The sequence below is a fragment of the Bos indicus genome, chromosome 10 (assembly GCF_029378745.1).
Source record: "Bos indicus isolate NIAB-ARS_2022 breed Sahiwal x Tharparkar chromosome 10, NIAB-ARS_B.indTharparkar_mat_pri_1.0, whole genome shotgun sequence".
NCBI classification, from domain to species: domain Eukaryota; kingdom Metazoa; phylum Chordata; class Mammalia; order Artiodactyla; family Bovidae; genus Bos; species Bos indicus.
Genome location: NC_091769.1, coordinates 320,080 through 342,927, shown reverse-complemented (window position 1 = coordinate 342,927; position 22,848 = coordinate 320,080). Strand labels below are relative to the sequence as shown.

Sequence of the window (22,848 nt, the reverse complement as noted above, 5' to 3'; positions counted from 1 at the left end):
GCTGATGAAAACAAAATTAATGTTAGTCCAGTTAAATCCTCATTTAGCCATCACTGGTGATTATTCTGTGAAGGTTATTACTATTTATAAACTCAGCTTCTTTTTAAATACTCATTTATTTATTTGGCTGCACTGGGTTTTAGTTGTAACATGCGGGATCTAGTTCCTGGATCAGGGATTGAACCCGGATTCCCTGAATTTGGAGCATGGCGTCTTAGTCACAGACTATCAGGGAAGTACCCTTTACTTGTTTCTTGATAAACGGCCAACGTGTGCCTTTAAAACATTGCTTGTTTTGTCCATATTTTAATGCTGCAGTTAAGAACATGAACTCTGAAATCCGATGCTGGTGTTTGAATCCTGGCTGTTCCTTTCTGGCTGTGTGATCCTGGGTAAGTCAATTAACCTCTCCATACCTAAGTCCCCTGTCTCTAAAGTGAGGATGATAGCAGTGCCCATTTTGAGTTTTGGGAGCATTCATTATGATAACATAGACAATATGTTACAATAGTGCTTGGCACATAGTAAGTGGTGAATAAATGTTAGCAGTTGTTATTGTTAATATTATAATCTGGCAATGCTTGCTCTAAGTTAGCGTGCCAGAAATATAAACCATTTTATATCCCCTCTTTCTCTACAAACCTGCAGAACACCTGCAAAATGACTGTTATGGATTGAATTCTGTCCCTTGTTCACATCCCCTCCTCTCTGCCCTGAATTCTTCTGTTCAAGTTTTAACCCCCAGTGAGACTGTATTTGGAGATAGCACCTTTACAGAAGTGATTAAGGTTAAATGAGGTCACAAGAGTGTGGTCTAATCTGATAGGCCTGGTGTCCTTAGAAGAGCCAGACATTTATGTCTCTCTATATGTACAAAGAAGACAGGCCATGTGGGGACACAGAGGAAAGGTGGCCGTTTACTAGCCTGGAACCAATCCCATTGACACCCTGATCTTGGACTTCCAGCCTCCAGCACTGTGGGAAATAAATGTCCATTGTTTAAGCCCCTCAAGCTGTGGTATTTTGCCATGGCACCCTGAACAGATTAAGATGTTATGAAACGTTTTAACTCGTATAGTGAAGCAGAGACAAACGGGCAGTCCTAACATAGGATGTCTGATGCTATCCTCAAATGCCATTTCTCCTTGTGGGAAAAGCTTAACTCTGCTATCTCCCATGGTGGTGGTGGGGTTGTTGGGAGGAGTCATATAACATCAGGACTACTGTCCACTTGCTTCCCTCAATATAACTGTTTTCTACAGAATTATTCGAGGCTCCAGGCTGACTTCCAGCTATGTAGAGGTTAGTTATTGTCCGTGAGGAGCTCTTACTCTTACTTCTTTCCTCTTCCACCACAGATGATCTTGTAGGAATAAGAATCTGGTCCACTGAGTCACCACTTCCCTGGTGGATCAGATGGTAAAGAATCTGCTTGCAATGTGGGAGATCTGGGTTCAATCTCTGGGTTGGGAAGATCCCCTGGAGGAGGGCATGGCAACCCACTCCAGTACTCTTGCCTGGAGAATCCCATGAACAGAGGTGCTTGGGAGGCTACAGTCCCTGGGGTCGCAAAGAGTAGGACATGACTGAGCGATTAAGCACACATCTGTCCATTGAGTCACTGGTTGGATTCTGGATTGGTGTGACCTTATGGATCTTTAGCCTTCATTCCCTCAGAAGCTGGGCCACACTGGCTGGAGTCCTGGCCATTTCACTTCAAGGCACGCCCAAAGCCTTCCCAGGGTCTTCTGGTTCCCTGAGAACATGCTGCTCATGGCCTCTTCCTCCTGAGTCCCTGCCTCCTGCTAGCTGGATTTCTGCCCTGTCACAAGAAGCATGCATGAATTTAATTGTCCTAACTGAAGACTTGGGGATCACAGGAAGATTTGGTTGTCACGGGATGTGAGGCCTTGGAATTTTCTCTCTTCCCACCCCCTCCCCAATTTCCTCCTTACCTTTCCTTTCCAAATTCCCTAAGAACTCTTCCTTTCAGTCAGAGAAGACTTTGGCTGAGTTCTAAGACTTAAACTTTCAGAAAACCTGGTTAATAAGATGCTTGCAGAACAAAGAGCCTTCCATTTTACAGCAGTTTTGCTTATCAACTTATTGTAAATGTAATATGTATGACATATGCATGATGATATGTATATTAAATCCATGCTATTTCATATATATGATGTTTTGACTATACAAAATATTTGTACTTATAAATAATCTTTTTTTTTTTCTTACCACATAAAGAATAATTAAGGCAATTGAGAGATAAAAGGAACTGCCTAATTTAGAAATAAAGATTTAACTGTGGAGTTTAGGTCTCTTCAGAGTCACTCATTGACTTATGAAAAGCTCTTTGGAACTTCTGAATCTATTTCTCAGGTGTAGGGTGTTCAGAATCTGAACGTAGGAATGAGGTTAATCATGAGACCATGTAGCTGTAGGAAAATCCAAGCAATGTGGCTTTGGCTTTTCAGATGTCGTAGGCTTTCCTAAGAGCATCATTAAAACATGAGAGATGGAAAGGGAGAGAGAGAGATTCAGAAAAGTTTATTAGATCACACAGAATTTCCAAGGTAAACTCTGCTATGGTAAAGTTAGATTTTTGTGCCATTTGAGTGTAAATAAACTACTCAGAAAATGCAAAAACGTACTCTGAGTACTCCTGGCAATTAACAGCAATCATTCTAAGAAGGCCGTGTCTGGAGCTCGCTTTGTGCCTGCAAAGCTTCCACCTGGTCGGTGCGCAGGGCGCCAGAAGAGCGCTGGGCCGCCTCTCCCCATACTGACTTTTCTGCCGCGGACTTCCGCGCTGGCGCAAATACCGAGTTCGGCCCTGGGGCTCCCGGTCCAGCGCCGACTGCGCAGTCTCCCCAGCACCCCGCGCCCCTGGACAGCTTCCCGCCTCCGCCCCTCCCGCTGCCGCCCACGCCCCAGCCACGGGCGGGCAGTAGGCGGCGGTGGCCGGCCCTCCACGTGCCTTTTTAAAAGCCTCCCAAGCGAGGCCCCACAGGGGTATCCCGGCGGAGGAGGGAGCAGCACACTGAGCTTTCGCAGCGGTGCGCGGAGCCAAGCGCCCCGGGCTGCGCCTCCCGCTGGTGGGGCCCGGCACTTTGGGTTCCCTGACGCTCTCGCTGCCGCCGCGGGGCTCCCCGCCCCGGCCATGCGCTGCGGGTAGTGCGCCTGGGGCGCGGCGCCCACCCGGCGGCTCCAGCCGCCCGCCCTCGCCGCCGGCATGCTGCGCCCGCTCCTGCTCGCCACGTTCTGCCTGGCCCGCGGGCTGGAGGCCGCCCGCGGCTGCCAGCTGCCCTCCGAGTGGAGACCCCTGAGCGAGCAGAGCTGGCCAAGATCATCGTGCATGCCAAGGTGCTGGCGCTGCACGAGGAGGTGCACGGCCTGTACAACAACCTGCCCTGGCAGTATGAGGCCAGCCACGCGGGGCTCTTCTACTCCGCTGAGATCGAGATGGTGTGCAACCAGGCGTGGCAGCATGCTCGAGATACCCGGGGGCTCCAGGCTCAACCTCACTGGCCTGGGCTATTTCTCCTGTCACTCCCACACCATGGTCCAGGATTACTCCTATTTCTTCTTCCTCAGGTGAGCCTGCCACCTCTTGCCCATACCATCCCTTCGGGCACTTGGCATGGCCAGCAGAGATACCTTTATCCTCAGCAGGCTCAGGAACTCCTCCAGAATCCTGTCTGGGCGATGTTAAGTGATGCCTTGGTCTCCTTCCCTTTTTCTGCTCTTTGGTGTTCCTCATGTTGAGTCTACAGAGATCTTGGGTGCCTCTGGCTAACACTGTTGGAAAAACAGGGATGGCTCCCGTGCTTGACCAGGGAAGAGTGTTTCAGGCCAAAGCTCAAGGTGGTTTCCAGCAACAAACAGCCTATCCCCAATAGCAGAGGTTTATGTGGGGGTTAATGGGGGAAGAAGGCCCTGGTCACAGCGCTCTGAGGAGTATGAAGGGCAATCGGACAAGAGCCCTCTCTGGTTGAGTTCCGTGCAAGTTGGTCTGTGGTGCAGATGAGATGCCTGTGGATAAGAGTTCAGGCGATGGCATCTCCTGGAGTTTGAAATAAGAAAGTGGAACCCTAATTGAGGTGGAATCCTTATAGAGGAGGAAAACTATATTTTAAAGTGGATGCCGTGGGAGTTGTTTGGGGTGGACGGCGGTCAAAACCAATCCAAACACCTTTGGAATCAGATGGTTGTTGGAATTCTGGCTCCATTCTTCCTGTCATTTTGAGCAACTTACTGACCTTGTCAAGAACCTCAAGAGCCTCACCTTCATAATGTGCCAAACAAGGTTGGTTGAGATTAAATCCTAGTAAGTGATGCAGAACATCTGGTGCAGGTTAGATGAAGAATGTGTAGTTACTCAGTCCTGCACACCTGCTTGAATGCCAAGATGGGACTGGTGTGGAATGCAGCCCAGCTGTCCTCTTGTTTCACTCAGATTCGCTCATATCAGCTGCTAGCAGACCTCAATGCCAGGCTCTTCCAAATAGCAAAAGTTTATAGAGGAAGGGCCTGGGGGCGGGAGCATGAAGGGATTGGGAAGGTGCTCACAGGGCTTTGAAGAACAGAGAGGTGAATTAGACCAGGCCTTGTCTGTTGGGAGACTCCTGGAATCTTGTGAAGTTCCATGAAAGTTTGTCATGTGGTCACGATGAAATGAATGTAGATAAGGGTTCAGGTTATGGGCTCAACTGAAGTTTGCAATACAAAACAGCAGGTGGAACCCTAATGCATTGGTTCTCTCCAGTTGGAGGAGGAGGCTGATACAGAGGAACTGGGAGGAACCTCAAAATGGAATCTAACGGATAACGATTGGACAATAAGTTCCATCTTCCCAGAATGTGGCATAGCATTAAGGATATTTGGAATGGCCATGACCTTGGTCTGCAGACTAACTTTTAGCTCTTGAGATTTCACATCACTGAGAAAGAAGACAGAAGGTTCCACAGAGGGGCATCCGTAAGCTCGCGGTAACACCTGTTTTCCATATTAAAGCCAGAATATCTAAGTTTAGAATACATGGCATGCTCTGTGTTGGCTTGGGTGGTTTAGCCAGATTAAGTGGAATTAAAACAAAATACTGGAGAAGTACAGTTTCTAAATAAAACTGGCGAGGAATGAGGTAGTACCTTATTGATATGCAGAAACTTAGATTTTTACATGTCTTTATTTAGGGAAACCAGCTCTAAAACTATTCAACAATAATTTTTTATTTTCCAAAGTAAAAAGAGCCACAGTACTTAAGAAGACATTATTTTCTTTTCTGATTTTATAATGAAATACAGTTTTGTCCACTGGCTCTCTGGTGGTCAGCCAGCTCTTTCCTCTTTTTCTCTGACATATTTATAAAACGTTAAGGCAGAGATACAGAGTCAAATGGTAGTCTGACAAGATTTCTATTTCACAGGGCTGTGTTGCCCTGATGTGTGTTAACAACCACATACAAATCGTTCCTCTGTTATTCTGGGCCCCTCGGAGAGGAGAACAGATTCTGGTCAGTGTCACAGGAGAAAGTGGCAGTGGAGACTCCCTGGTGAGCCCCCAAATGCCTGCTTTGGGCTGGAGTGCCACTTCCATCTCTCCTTTTCCTTCTCTCAACTTCTCTATCTTGCCAACAGGTACTTTATGCAGGGTTCTGTAAAAATGTTAAGTTTTATACTGTGCTTACTTTGTGCCAAATACTTTACTTACTTTAAAAAAAATGCACTCCTTACACCACCATTAAACAAAGAAGGATGCTGATGTCATCCTCGTTTTATAGATTGTACATTTCAGCTTAGAGAATTTAAGAAATCCTTTGTGTGTCAAACAGGAGATAAGTAGCAGTGCTAGGACTTGAATCTTGGGTCATTGCAATTGGCTTTCCTTTGCCCAGGAAACAAGGAGCACTCCACTAGGAGAAGGAAGGTGGCTTGGGAGATACACAAATGTCCACCTGCACCCATCCCCCAGTTCATGTGTTTTGAAAAACTTAAGGATAGACACATGCAGTGTGAGGTAGAGAAACAATCAGAGAGAGTGACTCCTCTAATGTGAGCCATGTATATGTGTAATTGGAAGCTGCGTGTAAATCAGTGAAGTTAGAATATGCCCTCACACTGCACAAAAATATCTCACAATGGTTTAAAGACTTAAACATAAGACATGATGCCATGAAACTCCTAGAAGAGAGCATGGGCAAAATGTTCTCTGGCATAAGTTGGACCTTTGTTTTCTTAGGTCAGTCTCCCAAGGTAATAGAAATAAAACCAAATATGAACAAAGAGGACCTGATCAAACTTACAAGCTTCTGCACAGCAAAGAAAACCGTAAACAAACAAACAAACAAACAAACAAACAAAAAAAACTAAAGAATGGGAGAAAATATTTGCAAATGATGCAATAGACTGGGGCTTAGTTTCAAATATACAGACCATATAATTCAACAACAACAACAACAACAACAACAAAAAATGGGCAGAAAATGGGCAGAAAACCTTAATAGACATTTCTTCAAAGAAGACATGCAGATGGCCAGTAGATACATAAAAATATACTCAGTGTCACTAATTCTTCAGTTCAGTTCAGTTGCTCAGTCGTGTTGCAACCCCATGAATCGCAGCACGCCAGGCCTCCCTGTCCATCACCAACTCCCGGAGTTCACTCAGACTCACATCCATCGAGTCAGTGATGCCATACAGCAATCTCATCCTCTATCGTCCCCTTCTTCTCCTGCCCCCAATCCCTCCCAGCATCAGAGTCTTTTCCAATGAGTCAACTCTTCGCATGAGGTGGCCAAAGTACTGGAGTTTCAGCTTTAGCATCATTCCTTCCAAAGTAATCCCAGGGATGATCTCCTTCAAAATGGAGAGAAATGGAAATCAAAGCTGCAGCCAGGTACCATCTCCTATCAGGCAGAATGGCTATCATCAAAAACAACAAATAGGAAATGTTGGAGAGAGTGTGGCAAAAAGGGAACCCTCCTACACTGTTGGTGGGAATGTAAGTTGGGGTAGCCACTATGTATGGGGGGATCCTCAGAAAATTCATAGGACCACCATATGACCCAGCCGTCCCCCTCATAGGCATGTCCCTGGACAAAACTGTAATTCAGGAATAACATGCGCCCCCATGTTCATAGCAGCACGATTCCCAACAGCCAAGATATGAAACAGCCTAAATGTCCCTTGATAGTTGAATGATTAAAGAAAATGTGGTATGTATATATGAATATTACTCAGCCATAATGAGAAAGAAATAATGCCATTTGCAGCAACATGGATGGAACTAGAGATAATTATACTAAGTGGAGTAAGTCACAAAGAGAAGAATAAATACCATATTATATCACTTATATGTGGAATGTAAAATATAGCACAAATGAACCTAAATACAAAACAGAAACAGACTCATGGATACAGAGAATAACCTTGTGGTTGCCAAGGGGAATGGAGGGAGGGAGACGGATGGACTGGGTGTTTGGGGTTAGCAGATGCAAACTGTTACATTTGCAATAAACAACAAGGTCCTACCTTAGCACAGGGAACCATATCCAATCTCCTGGGATAAACCATAATGCAAAAGATAGTAAAAAAATGTATGTATATGTATAACTGAGTCACTTTACGGCAGAAATTAGCACAACATTGTAATTAAAGTATGAAATAATAAAAAAAATGTTGTATAACTGGCAACACAGTTACAGTCTTCTGTTGACTCTTGATTCAAGATGGTACACCCCATGGGTGTCCAGTCTACAGCTCTTGCCTCTTTTTTTTTCCAATTAGGATGGATGAGAACTATAAGCTCTTGCCTCATGGCAAGATGCCATCTTTCCAGACACTCAAGAGAACAGAAGGATGTTTTCTAGCCTTTTCCAGTTTTCAAACTGTTCACAAGGGCAGCAGCTGGCAACTTTCTCCAGTGACTGGGAGGTCCAAGAAGATACTAAGGTAAGAATTGGCTATACCCTATGCTACAGCAAAATAATAAGAGAGCTATGACTCATATGAATGTTGTGAGCAAGGGAGTCAAGAGTCCTCTTCCAAAGTCCAGATCAAGAAGTATTTTTCACCCTCTCCACAGCCTTCCTAGAAGTTGACAAGCACTGCTCATAAAGTCTGGAGTCCTCAGGCTGTACTGTGTGGCATGAGGTTCCTCACAGAGTGAGGGGACAAGATGGGCTGAAGGTTGGCATGCTGTGCCTCAGTTTCCTCTTCTGTAAATTGGAAGCCATCGTAACATCTGTATCTTAGGGCAGATGTGACATGATTTAACTATGTAGGGAATGTCAATAGGTAAAGCCTTTAGTGAGGTGTTTGACTCAATACACTGAGCTGTTATGACTACTTCTGTTGTTGATTTCAAATACTTATGTATGTTTTTACTTGGCCCTGCTGGGTCTTAGTTGTGGCATGTTGGATCTTCAATCTTCCTTGCAGCATGCAAGATCTTCAGTTGCAGCATGCAAACCCTTAGTGGTAGGATCTAGTTCCCATGGAACAGAAGGATCCAGATCACTCTGCGCATGAAGATAGAAAAGGCATCTTTCAGCCTGAGACAGGTGCCTGAGTTGTGGGGATATTTCGAGGACTATCGCTTTCTCTGAGCAGAGACATTGTCACAACTGAGCCAGGGGAGCAGGGAGGCTGTGGCCCATCGCTCCCAGTCTCCCACCAAAATGTTTATAGGACCACGTGACAGACCACAGGAGACAGTTCTGATGTGGGTTAATGAACCAGTGTGCATGTATTAGGTGGTTTCCTTCTTTCCCCCATCTGTGGTGCCCTTGGTGGGGGCGCTGTCTTTCTCTTGTCTGGGGGGTTGGCCTAGGGGAGTGGCCTTGTTCTTCCAAACCTCCTGCCCAGGGCTCCATGGCACCTGGAGGCTTTCTTCATGTTCTTTGCACAGAAACTGTTCTCATCGTGGGCAAGTACATCCAACTGTGGAAAAGTGCTGATTCTTCCTTTCCATATATTATCCAGGGTTCCTTCCTTAGGCCTGCCCTACTGATAGTTATCAACTCCCTGACCCCTCTTCAAGATTTGCCAAAATTTTCTGAGTGCTTGTCATATATTTCACTCCCCACATGAATCTAAGCACCTTTCTTTCCCCCTGCCCCACTCTTTTTTTTTTTCCTACCTGACTCTTAATCTGTGCCAGCACCCACTCCACATTGAACTGGACCCACCAAATATAAGCCTGAGTATCCCCAGCCTGGGCCAGACCATAGCATGTTCAAATTAAATTTTTTAGTCTTGGTCCTGTGGTTCTCCATTTTGTTGGATTTTTGCTTCATGTACTAAATCCTTGGTAATAGTACATTAATGTCAAGAGATCAGATATTGATCCAAAAATACCTCAGGGCTGAGCCCCAAACTCTTTAGATATATAACTGATTAGCCCTGTTTTCACACAATGAAGCTATTAACATTTTACTGCAATTAGATTATCCATCATTCAAAACAAATAGAACAATGGGACTGTGGAAAATTGTTTTAATGTGAAGGTAGTCCTATTTTGGGTGGTCAGATGTTGATCTTGGGGAGAATTCCTTTTCCCTTTCATCATCCTGGTCTCTTAGATAACAGAGGTGGATATGTGTGTTTGCACTGAGTCAGAAGCTTTTGGGGAAGAGAATTAATTGTTCCAGGTTGCTGAGCTGCTGCAGAGCCAAATTGAGGTGTCGATGGACTTTGTATGTATCACATCTTGGCTCCTTCTTCTGCCCACTTTGAAAGGTACTACATCAGAGCTGAGTTAAATTAGCTAGTTCATTTGAGAATTTAGGTTTAAAATAAAACTAAGGCGCTAGCATTTATATTTTATGATATTCCTTGAGAAATTTTTACTTTCTCTGCGGTGATTAACATAGTTGTGAATTGAAGGTGTCAGAATTAGATGAAGAGTTATGGACAGTTACTTGTTCCTTTCTTGAAAAAAAAAAAAAAAAACTAAACTAAAAATTATCTGCCTTAAAAAACAAACAAACAAACAAACAGAAAAACAACTTATGTTCAGTTGTGCTGGATCTTTGTTGCCATGAGGGGTTTTCTCTAGTCATGGCAAGCAAAGGCTACTCTTTGTTGCAGTGCACAGGCTTCTTATTGCAGTAGCTTCCCTCGTCACAGAGCACAGGCTCTGAGCACATGGGCTTCAGTAGTTGTGGGTTGTGGGCTCACTAGTTTTGGCACATGGGCCTAGTTGATCTGCAGCTGTGGAATCTTCCTGGACCAGAGATTGAACCAATGTCCCTGCTCTGGCAGATGGATTCCTATCCACTGTGCCACCAGGGAAGTCCTCTCTGCTTTTTCTGTGTGAAGGTGAGTATCCTGCTTTCTCTCCTATTCAGGGTAAATAAATCATGTTACGACACAAACAGTCTGTTCTTCCTAAGGTGATGGGTCTTCCATCTTAGACGGGGTCAGAGGAGCCTGTTTGGGTCACCTTTTTATTCCAGTTAGACTCTTGCTAATGGGAACATGTGAATCCTTCATTTGTTCTGAGACCATTATGAATGGCCCTGGACAGTGCGCATTACACAATTTCCCTATATCACATGCTGTGTCTTAGATGACAATGAATTCAGGGGGCACACTGATGAATTCTCATCATTTCCACTTTTGCTGCTGCTCTTCTCTAAGTCCCCAGTCAGCTTGAACAGGGTGTTTAGATCGTGGTCATGAAGGGTGCATCTCCTCCTTCTCATTCTCTTGCAGCATCACATGAATCTGGGACTCTAGGGTCAGTCTGGAGATTAAGAAATGGAACCAGAGGAAAATCTGATGTAGGGAAACTTTTTGTGATACGTACCCAGGACAACCTGCAACTCTGTTCTCAGCAGCCAAATCCTCCCATTCCCTAACTCCATCCTTAGACATCCCACCACTCTCCCCTCCCCCAACGCCCCCGCCCCTTGCTTCAGTCAGTGGAAACATAAGCTTGCTTTCAAAAGTTGCCAGGGAATCAGCAGCACTCCTAAGTGTTCAGCATCTCTCTGGTTCAGTATCATGGTGTTAATGGGGCCTCCAGGGATGTCTTTGGCAAGTTAGAGCATCCATCCCATTTTCTGGCAGAGTTCTCTCCATGCCAGCCAAGAACATTTTCCTTTCATTTTTCCTTCCCTGCTGGGTGAGTGTAACAATCAAAACAAAAGTTGGCTGTTTTCCTCTCTCAGAAAGTCCTGTCCCCCGGAACCGTGACTCAGACTGACCCACACATACATCAATCCAACCTACAGTGTCATGGGGCTGACATAAAATCTGTGGAAGACCTCCTGTCATCTTTCTTTTTTCCCTTTTTAGAGTTGGAAAGGATGGTGAGGGAGGTGCCATCCTCATTAGGCAATCAGGATTGGCTGTGCCATTTTCAGAGGCGTGACCTCAAGCAGAACCCTTAATTTCCCAAAACTTCAGTTTTCTCCTTCCATGATAGCTCAGTTGGTAAAAAAATCTGCCTACAATGCAGGAGACACCAGTTTGATTCCTGGGTCAGGAAGATCTGCTGGAGAAGGGATAGGCTACTCACATCAGTATTCTTGGGCTTCCCTTGTGGCTCAACTAGTACAGAATCCCCCTGCAGTGCAAGAGACCTGGGCTGAATCCTTGGGTCGGCAAATCCCCTGGAGAAGGGAAAGGCTATCCTCTCCAGTATCCTGGCCTGGAGAATTCCATGAACTCTATAGTCCATGGTGTCACAAAGAGTCGGACACCACTGAGCGACTTTCATTTTCAAAACATATAAACTGTCTCAGGTTGTCCTAAGGACCCAATTAGATCATAGGTTTGAAAGCACTTTGTCAGTTGTAAAGAGTGATGGAGGAGTTTATGACTATAAATGGATAGTTAGAAAGTACGGCTTTAAAACTTAAATATGGTGCAACTTTTAAAAAGCTTCCTGTGTCTTCCCAGGGCAGTGACAGTGGGAGCAATGGTGACAGGGTAGGTGGTGGAGAGGGGAACAGATGATGGGGAAGCTCTCATGTGTGTTATAATTCATTCAACAGAATTTACTGGGATCTGGTCACAGAGAACTTAAAAATTCATGTACTGAGTTATAAACCATGTTCATGTGGATTCCCAGATCTGAAAGTATAAAATGGTAGTCAGTAGAGTTTTTTCTCCCACCTCTGAGACCCATCCACCCAGTTCCCACCTACCCTCCAAACGAATAACCACTGTTAATAGTTTCTTGTAAGCTTCCAATGAGTATTCTCCTCCAAAAAACAGTCCAGTCAAGATTCACTGTCTTCTTTAAGGGCATGGCAGCCCATTCCTATATTCCTGCCTGGAGAATCCCATGGACAGAGGAGCCTGATGGGCTTCAGTCCATGGGGTCACAAAGAGTCAGACATGACTGTGTGACTAACACACACTTTTGGTACCAGTGGTACTGCAATGTGCACACGTGGTTGTGCCCTTCTTTGTTCACAAGTGGGTATGTGTAAGTAGACTTGTAAGTTGCTATATCTAGACATGTACGTTGGTTTAAACAGCTGCGTCTTATTCCATTGTATTAATGCCCTGCTGCTGCTGCTGCTAAGTCGCTTCAGTCATGTCCGACTCTGTGCGACCCCAGAGTCGGTGGCCCACCAGGCTCCCCGTCCCTGGGATTCTCCAGGCAAGAACACTGGAGTGGGTTGCCATTTCCTTCTCCAATGCATGAAAGGGAAAAGTGAAAGTGAAGTCGCTCAGTCGTGTCCAACTCTTGGAGACCCCATGGTCTGCAGCCTACCAGGCTCCTCCATCCATGGGATTTTCCAGGCAAGAGTACTGGAGTGAGGTGCCATTGCCTTCTCCAGTTAATGCCCTATTGTGTATTTAATCAAGTTCCCTGTTGATAGGTAGTTACACTGTTTCCAGCCCATGGATATTACATGGAGTGTGGACATGTATGACATTATATCAGTAAAACACCTCATTTTGTGGAATTGTTGAGTCCAGTCTTTAGCAAGTGACTGTTGAGTGACTGCCATGAGGCAGCTGCTGTGTTAGATACCAGAGTTTCAATGTTGAGAAAAACTTCTAAAATACAATATTAATATATTTATAAAAATATAAATTTTAGAGTATAATTATTGTTAATATTTATCTAAAAGCTCATATCATATTTACATTTTTTAGTTTTTTTTGTTGTTTAGAGGTATTTTCTTGTTGACAAGCTTGTGACAGATATAACAATATAGCAATTTTTAACTTATAATAAACCTAGGCATTATGAAAATTTTGTGCTTAATTACTCTTAGACATGTCTATAGTAGAGTAGCGAAAAAAAATACTAAATATTTAATATTGACTATTTCCCAGTTCACGTGAATCTGAAATTCATTTAGGTCAATGTTTTCTTGTATTTCCAACTGTTTGATTTGTAAGGGCTTCCTTTTCTTGAGACCATTTAAATAAGAACTCAGAACTTGAGCAATATTATAAAAAAAACAGTAGACTCACACTGAGACACACATAAATCCAGACAGACAGACAAAGGATCTTCTAGTTTTCCACCTGATATTTAAAATATTTCCTTAAGCCACTTTTTTTTGGGGGGGGCCGAGGGTTGGGGGAGGCAGGTGGTGGCAAGAATACTGGAGTGGGTTGCCATTCCCTTCTCCAGGATATCTTCCTGACCCAAGGATTGGACCCGGGTCTCCCACATTATAGGCAGACACTTTACCGTCTGAGCCACCAGGGAAGTTGTTGAATTCTGTGGCAAGGATTAACTTCAAGCGTTGCCCTAGGCAGGCCTTTGTAACAAGCTAATTATTTTTAATTGCATATGCAAAAGAACCAGCTTTAGGGTTTCCAAGAAAAAAAGAAGTTTCCTTGTTACCAATTTTGTCTGGTTCTATAGAATATCATGACCCTCCTAGGTCAGGTGATCTTTCCTTTCTGTAGTCAGTTTTATCCCTGAATCATAGACAGATCAGCTGATAAAAAGCTTGGATTGTCTCTGTGGGGTGGATTTGCTTGTCCTTGTGTTTCACCTGGGGCAGTAGCAAGGCCCGCGGGCCTCTCCTGGAAGTTGGTGTGGGGGCGGGGTGCACCAGGAGTGCATGCTGGGGTGGGCAGGGTGGTGCACTGGGAGCGCGTCCCGGGCAGGGAGTCCCAGTTGTGCTCTCAGGGGTCGCCATTGTGGCTGCAAACGCCCATTTTATGCACTCCTGGGTCCCCAGGGATCGGCATCCAGTGAGCGGAGCGGAAGGGTGCGGACAACAGGTAAGGGAACTGGGACTCGGTGGAGCAGGGAACCACATATCCCGCCCTCTCTGTTGGCACAGTCTCGGAGCCCCCTAACCTGGCAGTTGCGGAAAGGCCTCACCTTTGGGGTCAAGGCCTTTATGGCTTTACTCCTTCGCATAAAGCTCAGACCCATGTGGGTTTTCCCAAGCAGCCTAGTGCCTGCTGGAAGTCCAAGGGATTTGTCCTGCCAGGTGATTTCACCTGCAGGGACTTCATAACTCTTACTCTGGCTGGCTGGCCCAGCCCTGCTTCTGCCACTTTGCTGCCCAGCAGGCCCTTGACCACCTGCTGGGATGGGAAAGGGAAGGGTCCACCAGTTGCACCCTAGAAATTTAGTAGGGTGCAATGATTTAAAGATCTGGTGGCCACCCAGGCAGAAAAGAAGGGAGGAGGGCACCTTGCTGCCCTTTCATGGTGGAATCTGTGGCTGTCCTGCTGAGAGGGGGCCTTTGCATGGGGACCCTGTGCAATAAGTTTGGTGTTTTGTAACAGAATAATTAGAACGTGTAAAAATTTTAAATTATGTGGTGCTTTAATTAAAAAAAAAACAAAAAGCTCCAAGTTTTTTGCAAATTGAGGTCTAAAAATTGAAGGCCTGTTTTCCTTCCACTGGCATTCTATGAAGAAATGTGCATTTTTTTTAAACAAAAGAGTCAGAAAAGTGAGGGAAACAGAAAACCCAGAGATACCCCTGTAGTTTGGTGAAGGCCTTAGGAGGTCACTTGTAAATGCTGCTGGCTGTCGGGAAGTAGTCTCTTCCTGTGGCTGATGGGCACAGAGCTCTGCAGGCTTGTCCTTTGCATGGATGTTCTTGTTGGTGGAGATCCAGCTTGGAGCCATCTCCTGATGTGTAAGAATTTCCCAGACTAGACCCCTAGGCAAATCCCGCAGGGCCAGGGGCTCCTTCCTTCATTGTATCTGTCTGTTTGACTGAAAACCAGCAATGCCATATTTTTCTTTCAATCTGGTCTCTCATCCAGGCCTTGGAGTAATATTTCCCCTCCCCCTCAATAGGCTTGGGTTCCAGGGATGAATTATAGTCAGTTGTCCATGATTTTGCAAATGAGGAAACTGAGAGCCAGAGAGGGTGGAGGACTGTCCAAGGGAGAATGGGATATCCTTCTAGGAACCCTGGCTCCTGGGTTTTTATTGAGCTTCCCACCCAGCATGGTCATTAATTGGCAAGTGTTGACATTGAGAATAAACTATTGGTGGAAATGTAAAAGGCTTTTTTAAAGAATGTGCCTACCAGCTGTGCATCTAATGGAGTATTTTTATTGTACTCCCCAACCCTTGGAAAGTGCTGGGCACAGGGCAGATGCTTCGTCATTTTTATTTAAAAGTTCAATCTCACATAATTATATCCATAGTGTCAGCAACACTATGAGGTATATTAGAACAGTGATTGTCACAGTTGGTACTTCACAGATCAGTAAAGAAAGAAAACATTTTATTAGGAAGACTAAGAGAATTGCTAAGTTTTAAGTTTATCCCACAAGGATATTAAAAAAAAATGAAACAAATTTCTCCCTTCATCACCAAGGCTATCAGAGATCTGTTGAGGACCCAACGCAAGGGAGGTTCTACGTCTTGGGACACCCCTGCTTCAGCATCTCCCTAAGCCAGCAACCTGGAACAGTCGAGTACACTTGAAGTTCTTTCCTTGACCTTGGGAGTTTTTTTGGAAGACGATTTTTTGACAGACAGGGGTGGGGGAAGGTTTTGGGATGTTTCAAGTGCAGTCCATTTATTGTGCACTCTATTTCTATTTTTGTTCCCTGGGGGCTCCGTTGGTAAAGAGTCTGCCTGCAGTGTGGGAGATCCAGGTTCAGTCCCTGGGTCAGGAAGATCTCCTGGAGAAGGAAATGACAGCTCACTCCAGTATTCTTGCCTGAAGAATTCAGTGGACAGAGGAACCTTGTGAGCTACAAAGGGTTGGACACGGCTGAGTGACCAAACATTTATTTCTAGTATGATTTCATCAGCTCCACCTCAGATCAGCAGGCATTAGATCCTAGAGGTTGGGGGCCCCTGCTTTAGTTCTCTCTTTCATCTTCTATACAGCTCCAGCCTGCTCCCTCCCCTCTTCCACCTGTGGAACTACCTATCCAGCTTCTCTGAGTGTGTCTAAGAGTCTCCTTCCCTCACTTCCTTTCCTCTGAGTCCCTTCTCCTAACTGGGTTTCCCTGATCTCCGTTTAGGCATTTTTGCCTGAGGTAGTCAGAGAAGGCAATGGCACCCCACTCCAGTGCTCTTGCCTGGAAAATCCCATGGACGGAGGAGCCTGGTGGGCTGCAGTCCATGGGGTCACTGGGAGTCGGATGCCACTGAGTGACTTTGCTTTCACTCTTCACTTTCATGCATTGGAGAAGGAAATGGCAACCCACTCCAGTGTTCTTGCCTTGAGAATCCCAGGGATGGGGGAGCCTGGTGGGCTTCCGTCTATGGGGTCGCACAGAGTTGGACATGACTGAAGCGACTTAGCAGCAGTAGCTCCAGTTAGAGCTAGTGGTAAAGAACCTCCCTGCCAATGCAGGAATCCAAACCCTGGGTTGGGAAGATCCCCTGGAGGAGGGCACGGCATCCCACTCCTGTATTCTTGCCTGGAAAATTCCCATGTACAGAGGAGCGTGGCGGGCTCTGACAGTCAGACATGACTGAAGCAACTTAGCACAGCATACTAGAGGACCTTAGAACTGCAGACTCACATGATGGTTCTGGCTCTTTGGAGTCCCTTTTCATTCCACGTGTATGTTAGGGTCAGCTTGTGTATTGCTTCCTAAAGGCCCTGAGAGGGTAACAGGCAGGAAGGCCTGGGGTCTCCAGAAAGAGGGAATAGGCTGCAAGTGTTGGACGTTTTTTTTTTTTCTCTCTCTTTCTTAAGCAGCCGGAGCAAACAAACTAGTGTTACATTTTTTCCCCTTCTCCATATAAATTTAAAAGGAGTTTTCTCTGAAAAATCTGTGTTGCCATGACGACACCTGGCTCCACCTGAGCTTAACTTTTCTCAAACTTTGAGCTAAGCAATGCATTTTTTTGTAAGGAAATGTTTGTCTTAAGCTATGTTAATATACTATGTATTTCCACTAGACTCTGGCTTCAGGTCGGTTCCCCCTAAAGGCTCAGAACCGACTTGACAAACCAGTATGTCTTACTCATACCTTGTTCTCCTAATCTATGTTAATGAAATGATATATTTGCTGGGAAATCTGCCTTTCTTCAAAATTCACTTCAATCATTTTATGGCCCAGGATGACTCACCTGCTGCCAATGTTATCTCAATGCGTGTTGTGGGTGAGGGGCCTGGTGCTATTCTCTGAGACATTGCCTTTCTTTCCTTAGCAGACTGCTAGTGGCTGTATAATATCAGGCTAAAGACCAGCAGTGGGTACTCTTACTGCCCCCGTCTGAAGTCTATGTCAGCAGCTTTCTCTATCTCTTTTATACTTTAATAAAACTTTATGACACAAAAGCCCTGAGTGATCAAGTCATATTGGATCTTCATTTCAGATTGAAGATGCATTCCATGGCATTGCCATCTTAAGTTTTTCCATCACTATGGGATATCTGTATATGTATCCAGGATATTTTTTCAGCAAGCGTGTATAATTTCCAGTGTGCCAGTCTTGTCATCCTCATTATATCCATGGCAAATATTTTATTAATGTTGATATTATTGAAAGGGATTGTTTTTTTTAATTCCTTTTCAGATTATTATTTGCTAGTGTGTACAGATAAAACGGTGTAATCATTCATTTTTATCAGTTGGGACAGCTTGATGGTTGTCTTTACTTTCTTTACTTTCTCATACTTTAAGATTATCCTGGTTCATATATGTACTGCCTCACCCCTAATCTCAGTCATTTATTGAAGGAACTTCTGTCCTTTTATTTTTTTTTAACATTGAATTATTTTTGACTATTCTGTGTCTTTGTTGCTAGATGTCTAGTTGTAGTGAGCAGAAGCTGCCCTCTAGTTGCCGTGCCATGGCTTTTCATTGCAGCAGTTTCTCTGGTTGCAGAACTTGGGCTCTGGAGCATGCAAGTACTTCAATAGTTGTATGGGGGCTTCGTTGCCCCTGGGCATGTGGAATATTTTAGCACCAGGGAGTGAGCCCGTGTTCCTTGCATTGGTAGGCAGATCCTTTACCACCGGACCACCAGGGACATTTCCTGTTCCCTTTCATTAGATAATGATATGCAAAACATACATGTAGGAGCTAAATATGCTCAGCTGACAATACTCGAAAATATATACATGTATTCCGGCTTACCTTTGAACATATTCAGTTAAAGGTAATTTGTGATGATGTCTCCATGGATCTTGTAAACTTTCCTTTTGTTTCTCTGTAACTTCCCATTCCAATGGTAAGATACCTGGCTTCCACCACTTGTCATGTATAGAATTCAGTGCTTGTCCCATGTGGTTACTGTAAAAGCTGTCAGACTGTCTTCCAAAGGGGGCTGTGCATGCATCCCACCAGTATCTTTAGTATGTTTCTGTAGGATAGTTTACTATCAGTATACCCTCCATGGCCAGGTGTCCATTTCATTCTTTACCAATTATGAATGGGCTTGTTTTCTCTAGTATTCTTGGACAATTTGAGTACAGATTATTTGTCAGATATGCATTTTTAAGGAAAACAATGGTATTTATTTTTGGCTGTGTTGGGTCTTCGTGTGTGGGATTTTCTCTAGTTCGGGTGAGCATGGGCCATAACTAGTGGTGTGCGGGCTTCTCACTGCAGTGGCTCTTCTTGTGGGGCACAGGCTCATGGGCTTCAGTGGTTGCAGTATGTGAGCTCGGCATTGTGTCTTCCAGGATCTAGAGCACAGGCTCGGCAGTTGTGGCACATGGGCTCCATAGCATGTGGGATCTTCCCATAGCAGGGATCACATCTGCCTCTCCAGCACTGGCAAGCAGATTCTTTACCACGGACCCACCAGGGAAGCCCTCAGGCATATTTTTGATTCTAGTTTTCCACACATATACCTGGTGAGAGAGGCCAGGATCAAGAGGCCTGGCCACTGGGAGCTCTCAGCCACAGGTCTGGCTGTGCCATCCAAAGCTCTGGGGCCTTTGGCAAGTGCCTCAGCTTCTCTGGGACTGTTTCCTTCCCTCAGAAATGCCGTGCTGTTGGACTGTAGCCCACCAAGCTCCTCTGTCTCTGGGATTACTGAGGCCAGAATACTGGAGGGGGTGCCATTGCCTTCTCTACAAGGTCGCATTTAGAAGATATTTTCTCCTGGATTGTGGTTTTGATGAAGGAAGGGGGATCCCTTCCAGGGCTTGAGAGTGGATTCTTATCTGACACTTTGAAATGAATTGACTGAGGAGAGGAGTACCATCCAAGCGAGAGACTTCACTCGTAAGGGCTTCCAGGGTGGAGGGTGAGGGAAATGGAGAGAACTGCTCTGCCACGTGGCTCACCGTCTCAGGATTTATGGTCATTGGGTTAGTTTCTGGTTTGTCTCTTGCCAGTCATTCTGAATTGGGATCCTTCCTGGGGGCACACGCATCCCTCAGCTGAGATGGATTCCAGCGAGGAGGATCCTGGGAAGTTGGTAGGACCTCTGGACTGCAGTCTCCCATCTCTTTTTGATCTCTCCAGAATCCTGGTTGGTGGTAGATTGTTAGTTCTTTGTTCCTTACCAGGACCTCCTGTTGTAAGATGACTCCTGCAATGTTTTCTCTTCTCTGTTGCCTGGCAAGGGTGGGTGGTAAGTGGTTCATTTAACAGTTTGTCTTTTGGTTCTCTCGAATAAGGTCCTTCACAGAGTAAATGTATAAAATTGTAAAAGTCAATGTTTTAAATAATTTATATTCCTAATTTGGTAAGTTGGCTTTTTTGTTGTGTGTTAGAACTCATCACTAGACCAAAAGTCATGTAGATCTTTTGTTGTTTTCTCAAATTTTATAGTTTTTTAAATTGAATTATGGTGTTAGTTGCAAAGTTTGTGATTTTGTTTATTTCACCTTTTTTAAACAGTTATTTATTTTTATTTGATTGATCATTGCTTTACAATATTGGTTTGATTTGTCATACATCCACATGAATTAACCATAGGTGTACGTGTGTCCCCTCACTCTTGAATCTCCCTCCCACATCCCATCCATCCCCACCTCTCTAGGTTATTACAGAGCCCCAGTTTGAGTTTCCTGAATCATACAGCAAATCCCCACTGGTTGTCTATTTACAAATGTTGGTGTACATGCATCCATGCTGCTCTCTCCATTCATCTCACCCTCTCCCTCTTGTTCCCCACCCTTGTCCTTAAGTCTCTTCTCTATGTCTGCATCTCCGGTGCTGCTATGTGAACAGACTCGTCAGACTCATCCTTCTCTATTCCATGTTTTTCTCTTACTGACTGACTTCCCTGTTTAATACGCTCTAGGTTCATCCCCTTCATTCAAACGGACTCAAATGTGTTCCTTTTTATGGCTGCATTCCATACCTGCTCTGATTGTTCCTTGGCCATGTTTTGAGGAGGGTCATGGAGCTATTTTGCTCCATTTCAGTTTGGGCTTCCAGTCTGAGTGCTCACAGCAGAGCTGCTTCTGGGTGAGCCCTCTGAGTTTTGTGAGCGCGGGGCTGCCCGCTCTTCTCTGGCGGCCCGCAGGGGGCGCCAAAACCCCTCTGACCCGCCGGCGCAGGACGCTTTGCCTTCAGACTGGGCTTGGTGACCAGCTGGCGGGTGCTTTGTCTCTTCAGGGCTGTCAGGGCTTGGGCTCCTGGGTAATGGGGCTGCCTCCGAGCTGAGAGGAGCGGGGTTGCCTCAGTGCCCACCAGCAGGAAGGCGCTGCAAGAGGGAAGAATGAGCACGAAGTAGACATTTCCTGTGTCCAGCTGATCGCTGACAGGAGGTCCGTCTCAGGACTCGGGGGGTGGGGGGTGGAAGAGCTCCATGTGCAAAATGGCGGGTTTTCAGTTCGATTTCTGTTAGATGATCTAGAGGATGACCTTCACTGATGTTCTTCCGAGTAAGTGGCCAGTTTTCCTGTCACTGTTTCTTAAGAAGACTGTCCTTTCCTCTTTGCTTGTTCCTGGTTTGATTTTCATGAACTGACCACGTACATGTGGGCTCATTCCTGGGCTCTCTATTCTTTCCTGGAGTCCATGTGTCTGTGTTCCTGCCAGTTCCTCACTGTGGTGGTTACTACAGGTTCCTGATGTAGTTTGAAGTCGGAGAGCAAGATGTCTCCAGCTGTGTTCTTCTTTCTCAGAGTCTTCTTGGCCGTTTAAGGTCCTGTTCAATAGTAGCAGCCTAGTATGAAGAATATTTCTATTTCTTTGAAAAAGGCCATTGAATATTATTTTGTGATTGCAGTCAGTGTATTTGTTGATGGCTTTGGTTGGAATGGACATTTTAATTCCTCATTGTTCCAGTGCGTGAGCATGGAATAGTTTTCTGTTTATTTGACTTTGATTTCTTTATCAGTGCTTTCTAGCTTTCTGACTACTGGTCTTTTATGTCCTTGATTAAGTTTGTTGCTAGATGTTTTATTCTTTTGGATGCAACTGTAAGTGGGATTTTCTTAATTTTTGTTTCTGATTGTTATTAGTGTATAGAAAGGCAAGTAATTTTTGTATGTTGATTGGGATTGTAAGTTGTACTATTTTATATGATTGTAAATTGATCAGAAATTATTCAACTTTACTGAATGTAGTCTAACAACTTTTTGTGAAGTTATGGGGAAAATTTTATTTGTAAAATCTGTTTCTCCTGCAATAGGTCATCCAGAGGACCCAAGGCATGGTGATTACTAACAGACTTCCCACAGTACTTCTTCATTCCATGTGGACTCCTTCAAGGGCAGTGAGCATCACAGCTTCCCTTGAACCTCGTCTGGGTAAGTCTTGACCTCTATAGGAAAGTTTCATGCCTGTCTAATCTGATTTTCTTTTATGGTATTGACTTGTTTGTTTTGAGACATAATTTACTTTCTAGGAATTTAAAATGTACAGAAAACACCTAGCAATGGGAAAAAGTGCTCTCATTTGCCACATCATCTAAAATACTCTATGTGTTTTATCCAAAATGGTGCATTCTCCTGCAAAACCTGCACATAATCTCCAAAATCAGGAAATCATATGGTTTCTACAGTATAATGTAACCCACAGCCCCACTTCCATTTCAGCAATTGTTAAATTGTATGAATATATCTTTTCTTCCCATGCTTTTTTTTTTTGAAGAGTGTTACTGAGATTTTCAGTGATTTGGACAAACTTGATGGATTTAAAGCAGACATGGTGAATATGGGATCTGTGTGGCCTTGTCTATATGGATATTTTTCACTGAAGATGGTTTTAATGCTTATTCATGTTTATTCATGATACTCGGGGTTCCATTCAAATTGGTGCAGGGCCATCAGGCCTTATCTTGAGTGGATGGGGAAACCAGTGTCTTTGGCATTGTGGAATGTCCCACGAGGGTTCCTGTCTAGTTTCAATGTGAGACCGGCCTCCTCTTGAGGTGTGACAGGAATGTCGGGATTCCTTTCCAGACAAAGCAGGGGAATCGACCCTCATCTCAAGACAAGGAGGGGCAAAGGGGCAGAGATTGAGGTGTACCGGGAAACTGGGTATTCCTCTTGAGTGAGGATGGGTATGTCGGGGAAC

At 44.8% G+C, this 22,848-nt stretch overlaps 1 pseudogene; it reads left to right on the top strand.

Annotated features, from left to right (window-relative positions):
- Nucleotides 1-3,229: 3,229 nt before the first annotated feature.
- On the top strand, nucleotides 3,230-22,350 carry LOC139185125 (coiled-coil domain-containing protein 3-like; annotated as a pseudogene).
- The last annotated feature ends 498 nt before the right edge of the window (nucleotides 22,351-22,848 follow it).